This window comes from Hoplias malabaricus, chromosome Y (genome assembly GCF_029633855.1).
Source record: "Hoplias malabaricus isolate fHopMal1 chromosome Y, fHopMal1.hap1, whole genome shotgun sequence".
In the NCBI taxonomy this organism is placed as follows: Eukaryota; Metazoa; Chordata; class Actinopteri; order Characiformes; family Erythrinidae; genus Hoplias; species Hoplias malabaricus.
Genome location: NC_089820.1, coordinates 30,763,837 through 30,772,894, shown reverse-complemented (window position 1 = coordinate 30,772,894; position 9,058 = coordinate 30,763,837). Strand labels below are relative to the sequence as shown.

Here is a 9,058-nt window from a genome sequence, read left to right as displayed (position 1 = left end):
TGGCACCCCTCTGGGCTAAGGGGATGGTTTGGGTGGCCTCCCCTTCAATCCCGATGATTCGTTCGATATATGCCCAGGGAGGTGAACACTTCTCTGGGCGTGAGGGGGTCGAGCGTATGAGGGTTGTACCCCGTTATGGTTCCTACTATAAACGAATCCGAGCGGCGGGTCCACAGGCCACCGACCACCTGCCCACTTGCGGGGTGGGTGCGACGGGCCGCCCGCCGGCAGTTGTCCCCGTTCCTAACCTAACTCTTGCCCGTGCGCGAGTCGAAAGGGGCATACAAACCCCCGAGGCGAAGACCGGCGTTCCGCTTGGTCTAATGTGGGATCTCCCAGATTTTCCCCTCCGCGGGGACTTGGGAGCGCACCACCGGGCCCCCGCGCTGGAAACGGCCGGAGGCAAAGAGCGCATTAGAGGTGTCACGGATCGGTCTTTTTAAACGGACCGCGGCTGGAAGTTCGCAGGGGAAGAGGCGCTCGGTTTACGGTTCCCGGGCCCCGACCCCCTTCGTCTTCTTAAATCGAGAAAACTAACCGTAGGCTCCGGGGGGGCGAATCGTAAAACCTTTGCCGACCTCCTCGCACTGCGAGGGGGCCAGGATTTGCGGCTTGTCCGCGTATCGGTCCTACCAAGGACCGCGGCTGGAAGTTCGCAGGGGAAGAGGCGCTCGGTTTACGGTTCCCGGGCCCCGACCCCCTTCGTCTTCTTAAATCGAGAAAACTAACCGTAGGCTCCGGGGGGCGAATCGTAAAACCTTTGCCGACCTCCTCGCACTGCGAGGGGGCCAGGATTTTGCGGCTTGTCCGCGTATCGGTCCTACCAAGGACCGCGGCTGGAAGTTCGGTGGTGAGCCCTCGACCTTACGAGATTGGGGGCAAAACCCTTCGTCTTCTGAACATCAGACGGCTCCGGGGGGGGCGTACCGTAAAACCTATGCCGACCTCCTCGCGCTTTGAGGGGGCCAGGAAATTCTCTTCCATTCTCTTCCCTTAAACGGACGTCCTTTACGCCCGTTCGAAATGCGGCATACCCGGAGCACCAGGGGCAGGCTTCTAATCCGAAATAATACCGGCTTTTAGAACGATCCTCCCCGCCACGTGCTCCAGCCTCCATGGCTCGTGGACCCCCCGTAACAGGGGGTCCGCTTGTCCCAGAATCGTTCCGAGGGAGACTTAGCCGATCCGTCGGTCTAATTTCCACCGCAGTTTGGGTCCGTTAAAAGGTCCGAGTCGGTGGTGCCTTAGGGTCGGGATCCTATTGAGGGAAGGAACCGGCCCCTAGCCTGCACCGTCCGGGCCTTGAATCGTACATTTTCCAAGTAGTCAAACCCCCGATTGCAGACCCACCTCCGGGGGGTCTCGTTCGAAAAGCCTTTCCGCGGTGCGCGTCTCTTCCTCCTTCGGGGGGGTCGAGTTCCACGCACCACCGACTCTCTCTCTTTCCCCAAGCCGGGTTTGAGTACCAGAGGGATCGGCCTGGTTGATCCTGCCAGTATCATATGCTTGTCTCAAAGATTAAGCCATGCAAGTCTAAGTACACACGGGCGTTGGTACAGTGAAACTGCGAATGGCTCATTAAATCAGTTATGGTTCCTTTGATCGCTCCACACGTTACTTGGTATAACTGTGGTAATTCCAGAGCTAATACATGCAAACGAAGCGTTGGAAGTGGGGGTGCCGTTTCGAGGTGGTCGGTGACTGGTTCACCTTCCCCCCTCGGCGCCCCCCACGGATACGTGCATTTATCAGAACCAAAAAACCCCCTCCCGACTCCGGTCGGGTCCGCTTTGGTGACTCTAGATAACCTTTGGCCGATCGCAGAGCCCTTCGGGGCGGCGACGTCTCATTCGAGTGTCTGCCCTATCAACTTTCGACGGTAGTCTACGGGACTACGTGTGGTGACCACGGGTAACGGGGAATCTGGGTTCGATTCCGGAGAGGGAGCCTGAGAAACGGCTACCACATCCAAGGAAGGCAGCAGGCGCGCAAATTACCCATTCCCGACACGGGGAGGTAGTGACGAAAAATATCGGTGCGAGGCCCCGTTTGAAGGTTTCGGGACCGAAATGAACTCAATCTACGTCCGTGGGTGAGGACCCATTGGAGGGCAAGTCTGGTGCCAGCAGCCGCGGTAATTCCAGCTCCAATAGCGTATGTTAACGTTGCTGCAGTTAAAAAGCTCGTAGTTGGATCCGGGGACGGGTCCCGGCTGCCGGGCCTCTGCCCGTCCGGACTTCGCGGTGGGAAGCTGCCCCTCTCCGGGGGGGTTGGGGACCCCCGCGGGTCTCTGGGTGGAGGTCGCGGGACCTTGTCCCTACTCATCCGGTGTCCTCTGCTCCCTTCCTCCGCGGAGAGGCCCTTAGCTGGGTCGTCCGCCGCGGTTGAATACGTGGGGGGCGGAAGGGTCCGGTGCGTTTACTTTGAACAAAACAGAGTGCTCAAAGCAGGCCGAAGCGTGCCTTGAATGGACTGAGCTAGGAATAATGGAATAAGGCCTTCCCATGGGGGGCGAGTCGGAGCTCTTCGGCGAGGCGGCCGGGTGGGGCCGGGGGCGCCCGGGTGTGACGCCCGGCGTTTCTGGCCGCCGCACGGTTCCCCGAGCCGGGGGGGTATCCGACCGCTCTCTTGGTCCTATTTCGTGGGTTTGACGGACCAAAGGTCATGATTAAGAGGGACGGCCGGGGGCATTCGTACCGCACCGAGAGAGGTGAAATTCGTAGACCGGTGCGGGACGGACAAAAGCGAAGGCATTTGCCAAGAATGTTTTCATTAATCAAGAACGAAAGTCGGAGGATCGAAGACGATCAGGTACCGTCGTAGTTCCGACCGTAAACTATGCCGACCCGCGATCCGGCGGCGTTGGGTTAACGACTATGACCCGCCGGGCAGCGTCCGGGAAACCACGAGTCTTTGGGCTCTGGGGGGAGTACGGTTGCAAAGCTGAAACTTAAAGGAATTGACGGAAGGGCACCACCAGGAGTGGAGCTTGCGGCTTAATTTGACTCAACGCGGGGAACCTAACCCGGCCCGGACACGGTAAGGATTGACAGATTGACGGCTCTTTCTCGATTCTGTGGGTGGTGGTGCATGGCCGTTGGTAGTTCGTGGAGCGATTCGTCTGGTCAATTCCGGTAACGAACGAGATCCCATCCTTTAAGTAGTTACACGGCCCCTCTCCTGGGTCGGACTCTATCCCCGAAGGTCCCCGTTCGCGGGGGGTCCCCATCGGGGTGGGGGTGTTGGGGGTTTCGGCGGGGGTCCGGTTCTACCCCGGATCGGTTCGGGGAGGTGATGCGGTTGACGGGGGTTCAGTTCTGCGTCGAGTGGGTGGCTCCGGCCTCTCCCCTTCGCGTTCGGTTCCCTCCCCGATGCCGTCCGCACCTCGTTCCGCTCTCCGGGTGTGGGTTGTCCGTCCTTCGCCTTCGCCTTCCCTCTCCCCTCCCCGGTGCCCTCCCGCTTACCGCGGGCCTGAAGGTTGGGGTTCGCCCGGTGGGAATCAGCGGTCGGTGGCTAAACTTCTTAGAGCGATTTGTGGCACAGAAGCCACTTGAGAAATGGAGCAATAACAGGTCTGTGATGCCCTTAGAAGTCCGGGGTCGCACGTGAGCTACAATGGCTGGTTCAACATGTAAGTTACCCTACGCCGAGAGGTGCGGGCAATCCTATGAACGCCATTCCCCGCTGGGGACAGGGGATTGCAACTATTCCCCTCGAACGAGGAATTCCAAGTAGGCGCGGGTCACCAGCCCGCGTCGATTAAGTCCCTGCCCTTTGTACACACCGCCCGTCGCTACTACCGATCGGATGCCTCGGTGAGGTCCTCGGACCGTCCCCGGGGCGGCCCTCGAACGGGGGTCGCCTCCGGGCGATGGGAAGTCGATCGAACCCGGACATCTAGAGGGAGTAAAAGTCGTAACAAGGTTTTCGTAGGGGAACCTGCGGAAGGATCAATAACGGTGACCTGGCCGCGGTCGGCGCCCGCCGTCCGTGCCGGTTGTCGAGTCGGACTCGAGAGGCCGAACCTCCCCCCCGGCGGGTACCTTCAAGGTATGGACCGCAGAAGCCTCGTACCTTTCGTCGTCGGCCGACGTGAGTCTCTCCCCCCTCCGGGTGGGTGGACGTAGCGAGCCGGCTTCGGAACTCGGGGTTATGCGAGGACCGCCTTAGGTGCATAGGTACCCCGGTCCGCCCCTCCCGTTCGCGGGGGGAAGAGTGGCGCCGGAGCCGCCCGCCGGGTAGTTAAACCCAAAAAACCATTGATCGTTGAAGGCTTGATTGTGCGTGCGCGAGTCAAAGGGGCTTACTCACCCCCAGGGCGTTGGCCGGTGCTCGCCGGCCTCGGTGGGATCTCCCTGAACCCATCCCCCCGGCACAGGGGGCGGTGGTGGACGGGAGCGTACCGCCGGGCGAAACTCTTTCCCCTCACGGGGTTAGAGCGGAGCTTAAGAGCGCATGCAAAATACCCCCGATGTTGGCTTCGCAGAGACGGACCGTATAATAGTCTAAGGCCGGTGCGCGAGTTGAAGGGGCCTCACGAACCCCGGATGCGTTTATAAACACCCGAAAGGAGACGGCCGGTGCCCGCCGGTCCTGACTAGGTGGGATCTACCCAGCGCCTTCCCCTAAGCGGGGACTTGGGAGCGTACCACCGGGCCTCGCTCATACCCTCCGGGGTGGAGAGCTTGGCTTTGAGCGCACGCCTGAATGCCTTAGACCGGGACCCGTAACGCAGCGAACCAAACCCCTGGGCCTCGCCGGGAACGGCGGGTGCCTAGACCCCGGTCTCCTAAACCACGTAAGTCTCGGGCACCTACTCGGGCGATCGTCCCCCGGGCCGTAACTCCTCGGTCCGGTGGTGACGCCCAGGTTCAATGACCTTTCCCCCCCTGCACGGGGGTGGAAGGCACCCGGCTTGAAATATATTGGCAAAAATTGTCTCTTGTTCGAATGGCTTCCTTCGCCCGGCCTGTAACGGGCCGGGCACAAACCCGAATACGACTCTTAGCGGTGGATCACTCGGCTCGTGCTTCGATGAAGAACGCAGCCATCTGCGTTAACTAATGTGAATTGCAGGACACAGATCATCGAAATTTCGAACGCATATTGCGGCCGCGGGGGTCCATCCCGCGGCCACGCCTGTCTGAGGGTCGCTTTACCCATCGATCGGTCTCCGCGCCCCCGCTGAGAGAGAGAGACCGCGGCTGGAAGCTCGCAGGGCCTGAAAACGGCCCTTCGTCTTCCCAAACGAAGACTCGGTTCCGAGCCAGTCCACGCGGCCCGTGTTGCGAGAGAGCTCCGTACAGGGAACGGAGGGAGAGCCGAGTAGGTCCGGGTCCACGTCCGTTACGGTCTCTCCCCGAGTCCCGAGCGGGGCTCCGCGCAGTCGGACGCGGGGGTGGCGAGTGCCGATTAAACCCAGCGAGCGGGCGAGTGAGCGGGCGGGCGAGCGGCCGGGGTGGGGGGGAAGGTGTCGCGGAGTTCGGTCTCGTGCCGGGCTCTCGCCCCTCGCCCCTAGCCTTCGGCCCTCCGCCTCCGCCCTCGCCCCCGCATAAGAAACCTCTGTGTGCGGCCTCAGATCAGACGAGACGACCCGCTGAACTTAAGCATATCAGTAAGCGGAGGAAAAGAAACTAACAAGGATTCCCTTAGTAGCGGCGAGCGAACAGGGAAGAGCCCAGCGCTGAATCCCACTTTCCCCTGACCGGGGTTGGCCGGGAAATGTAGCGTACGGAAGTCCGTAAGATCCGTCTCGGTGCGGACGCGGGACCAAGTCCTCGCGAACGTGGCTTCTTCCCATAGACGGTGAAAGCCCGGTAGCGAGTCCCGCGTTCCCGCCCGGGTAGGTCGGGCTTCTCGGAGTCGGGTTGCTTGGGAATGCAGCCCAAAGCGGGTGGTAAACTCCATCTAAGGCTAAATACCGGCACGAGACCGATAGCGAACCGAGTACCGTGAGGGAAAGTTGAAACAGGACTTTGAAGAGAGAGTTCAACAGAGCGTGAAACCGTTGAGAGGTAAACGTACGGGGACCGAGAAGACTGCCCCGGGGGATTCAGCCGGGCGGACGGCCCCGCGCTCGTCGGGTTCCGCGGTCGGGGGTGCGAGCGTATCCGGGCGAGAGGGGTGGGGTGCCGACTCCACCGCTCCCCGCTTCGGCTCTGCGCTTCGCCTCTGGACTTCGGGCCTGTCGGGCGTACGGAGGTCCGGCCCCGCCCGGTGTACTTTCCCCGCGTGGTGGTGAGTCGCGACCGGCTCCGGTTAGGCTTGGAAGGGCCCGAGGGTGAAGGTAGGTCCGTCCGGAGAAGGGAGTCCCCACGCGGCCCCCGGACACGGGCGTTCCGCTACAGCCCCTCGCTCCGACTTCGCCGATAACGCCGGGGCCGTGGAGCAATGTCCTTTCCGCGTTCTCCCCTCCTCCGGGATGGGGATGGGGGCCCCCCCCGATCGTTCGGTCGAAGCGGGCCGGCTGGGCTGTCCTCAGCCCCGGGCTAGGCCCGCTACGGCGATGCGGGGGGCGATCCAGGCCCACAGCACCCGAACGCCTAAGGTCAGCGGCTAAGTTCGGACCCCGAACGACCCGTCTTGAAACACGGACCAAGGAGTCTAACGCGTATGCGAGTCGAAGGGACCAGAACCCCCGGAGGCGCAACGAAGGTGAAGGCCGGCGCGCGTCGGCTGAGGTGGGATCCGTCCTAACCCTCCGAGGGGGCGGGCGGCGCACCACCGGCCTGCTCTTCCCACGTGCGGAGAGCGGAGCCAGAGCATACGCGGTGGTACCCGAAAGATGGTGAACTATGCCTGGGCAGGGCGAAGCCAGGGGAAACCCTGAGTGGAGGCCCGCAGCGGTCCTGACGTGCAAATCGGTCGTCCGACCTGGGTATAGGGGCGAAAGACTAATCGAACCATCTAGTAGCTGGTTCCCTCCGAAGTTTCCCTCAGGATAGCCGGCGCCGAAACTTCAAGTTTTATCCGGTAAAGAAATGACTGGAGGCCGCGGGGCCGAAACGGGCCTCGCCCTACTCTCAAACTTTAAATGGGTAAGAGGCCCGGCTCGCAGGCTTGGAGCCGGGCATGGAATTGACGGTGCCGAGTGGGCCACTTTTGGTAAGCAGAACTGGTGCTGCGGGATGAACCGAACGCGCGGGTTAAGGCGCCCGACGCAGACGCTCATCAGACCCCAAGAAAGGTGTCGGTTGATATAGACAGCGGGGCGGTGGCCATGGAAGTCGGCATCCGCTAAGGAGTGTGTAACAACTCACCTGCCGAATCAACTGGCCCTGAAAATGGATGGCGCTGGAGCGTCGGGCCCATACCCGGCCGTCGCTGGCGGTACTTGTCTCCCACCCCCCCCAAAAGCCAGCGAGAATGAGAGAGAGAACCGAGACTCATGGGACCGTATGCCGCGACGAGTAGGAGGGGCGCCGCGGTGGCGCAGAAGCCTTTGGCGCGAGCCTGGGTCGAGCCGCCGCGGGTGCAGATCTTGGTGGTAGTAGCAAATATTCAGATGAGAACTTTGAAGGCCGAAGTGGAGAAGGGTTCCACGCCGACAGCGCTTGGCCGTGGGTTAGTCGGTCCTAAGGGATAGGCGAGCGCCGTTCGGAAAATGCTGGGGCGATGGTCTCGTCTGCCTCGCGCTGACCGAAAGGGGATCGGGCCAATATCCCCGTACCTGGGATTGGTGGAGATCGAGCCGCCGAGAGGCGCTCCCGTGGCGGTAACGCAAACGAACCCGGAGACGCCGGTGGGGACCCCGGGGAGGATTCTCTCTCCTTGCTAAAGAGCTGGAGCGCCCTGGAATGGGTTCGACCCCGAGATAGGGGCTCAACGCTCTGAAAGGCGTCGCATGCGCTATGCGACGGCCGGGACGTTTCCCATCGGCCCTTGAAAATCCGGGGGAGGTATAGTGAATTTCCCCCCAGGCCGTACCCATATCCGCATCAGGTCTCCAAGGTGAACAGCCTCTGGCGTGTTGGAACAATGTAGGTAAGGGAAGTCGGCAAGACGGATCCGTAACTTCGGGATAAGGATTGGCTCTAATGGCTGAGCTCGGTCGGGCCCGTGTCTGCTGATGCGGGGTCCGAAAGCCCGGTGCTGCCCGTGCGACGGGGAGCTGTTCCCGGTCCACCTTCGGGCCCCCCCCCACTGGGTCCTGCGCGCGAGGAAGCGCACGGCGAGAGATTGTCCCCCCAGTATATCCAAACCCCCGTGAACAAGGCTCCGTCTGTCTGTCGGGGTCGATGAGAGTGGGTCGCGGCGAGCGAGACCTTAAGCCCCGGTGCGTGTCCCCCCCTCGGCGGTGGCGCTTAGGGGGCCTCGGTCAGGTCGACGGTAGGGGAGCCGGTCGTCGGTGGGATGCCGGCGGGGGAGCGTCCTTCGGGACTAACCTCCGTCGGATGACCGCCTTCGGCCTCCCTCTCCCTACCTAAGCCGGGCCGGGCTCCCGACGCCCGTCGCCGGGTGGGCCGCCCCCGGCTAAGCTCGAGCGTCCGGCCCTTCGCTCTCCCCCGATGGGACGCGGAGGGACGCAATGGAACGTAGGTCCGCGTGGGGGGGTTGCGGTCTCTCGTGCGTGTGTGGACTCGTAGCGGGCCACCGCCGGTGGTGGGGCTTCGGTGGGTCGGGGCGGTGTCCCTGGAGCCTCGCGCGCCGAGCCTAGGCTCCGTGGATCTCTCGGGCTTATGAGTCTCGCCTCGGGGGGAGACCTCCGGGGCCGGGTCTCTCGGCCGGCACCTAACAGCCGAATTAGAACTGCTGCGGACAAGGGGAATCCGACTGTTTAATTAAAACACAGCATCGTGAAGGCTCTTGGACCGGGTGTTGACACGATGTGAATTCTGCCCAGTGCTCTGAATGTCAAAGTGAAGAAATTCATCGAAGCGCGGGTTAACGGCGGGAGTAACTATGACTCTCTTAAGGTAGCGAAATGCCTCGTCATTTAATTGGTGACCTGCATGAATGGATGAACGAGATTCCCACTGTCCCTACCTACTATCTAGCGAAACCACAGCCAAGGGAACGGGCTTGGCGGAATCAGCGGGGAAAGAAGACCCTGTTGAGC

The 9,058-nt window shown here is 62.1% G+C and overlaps 1 non-coding gene and 1 pseudogene across 1 annotated transcript; both read left to right on the top strand.

Moving 5' to 3' along the window:
* Positions 1 to 4,999: 4,999 nt before the first annotated feature.
* On the top strand, positions 5,000 to 5,153 carry LOC136679825 (5.8S ribosomal RNA). Its single transcript, XR_010796609.1, has one exon. It is a non-coding gene; the product is annotated as a 5.8S ribosomal RNA (ribosomal RNA).
* Positions 5,154 to 5,569: 416 nt separating this feature from the next.
* Positions 5,570 to 9,058, top strand: part of LOC136679859 (28S ribosomal RNA) — a 4,635-nt pseudogene continuing 1,146 nt past the window's right edge.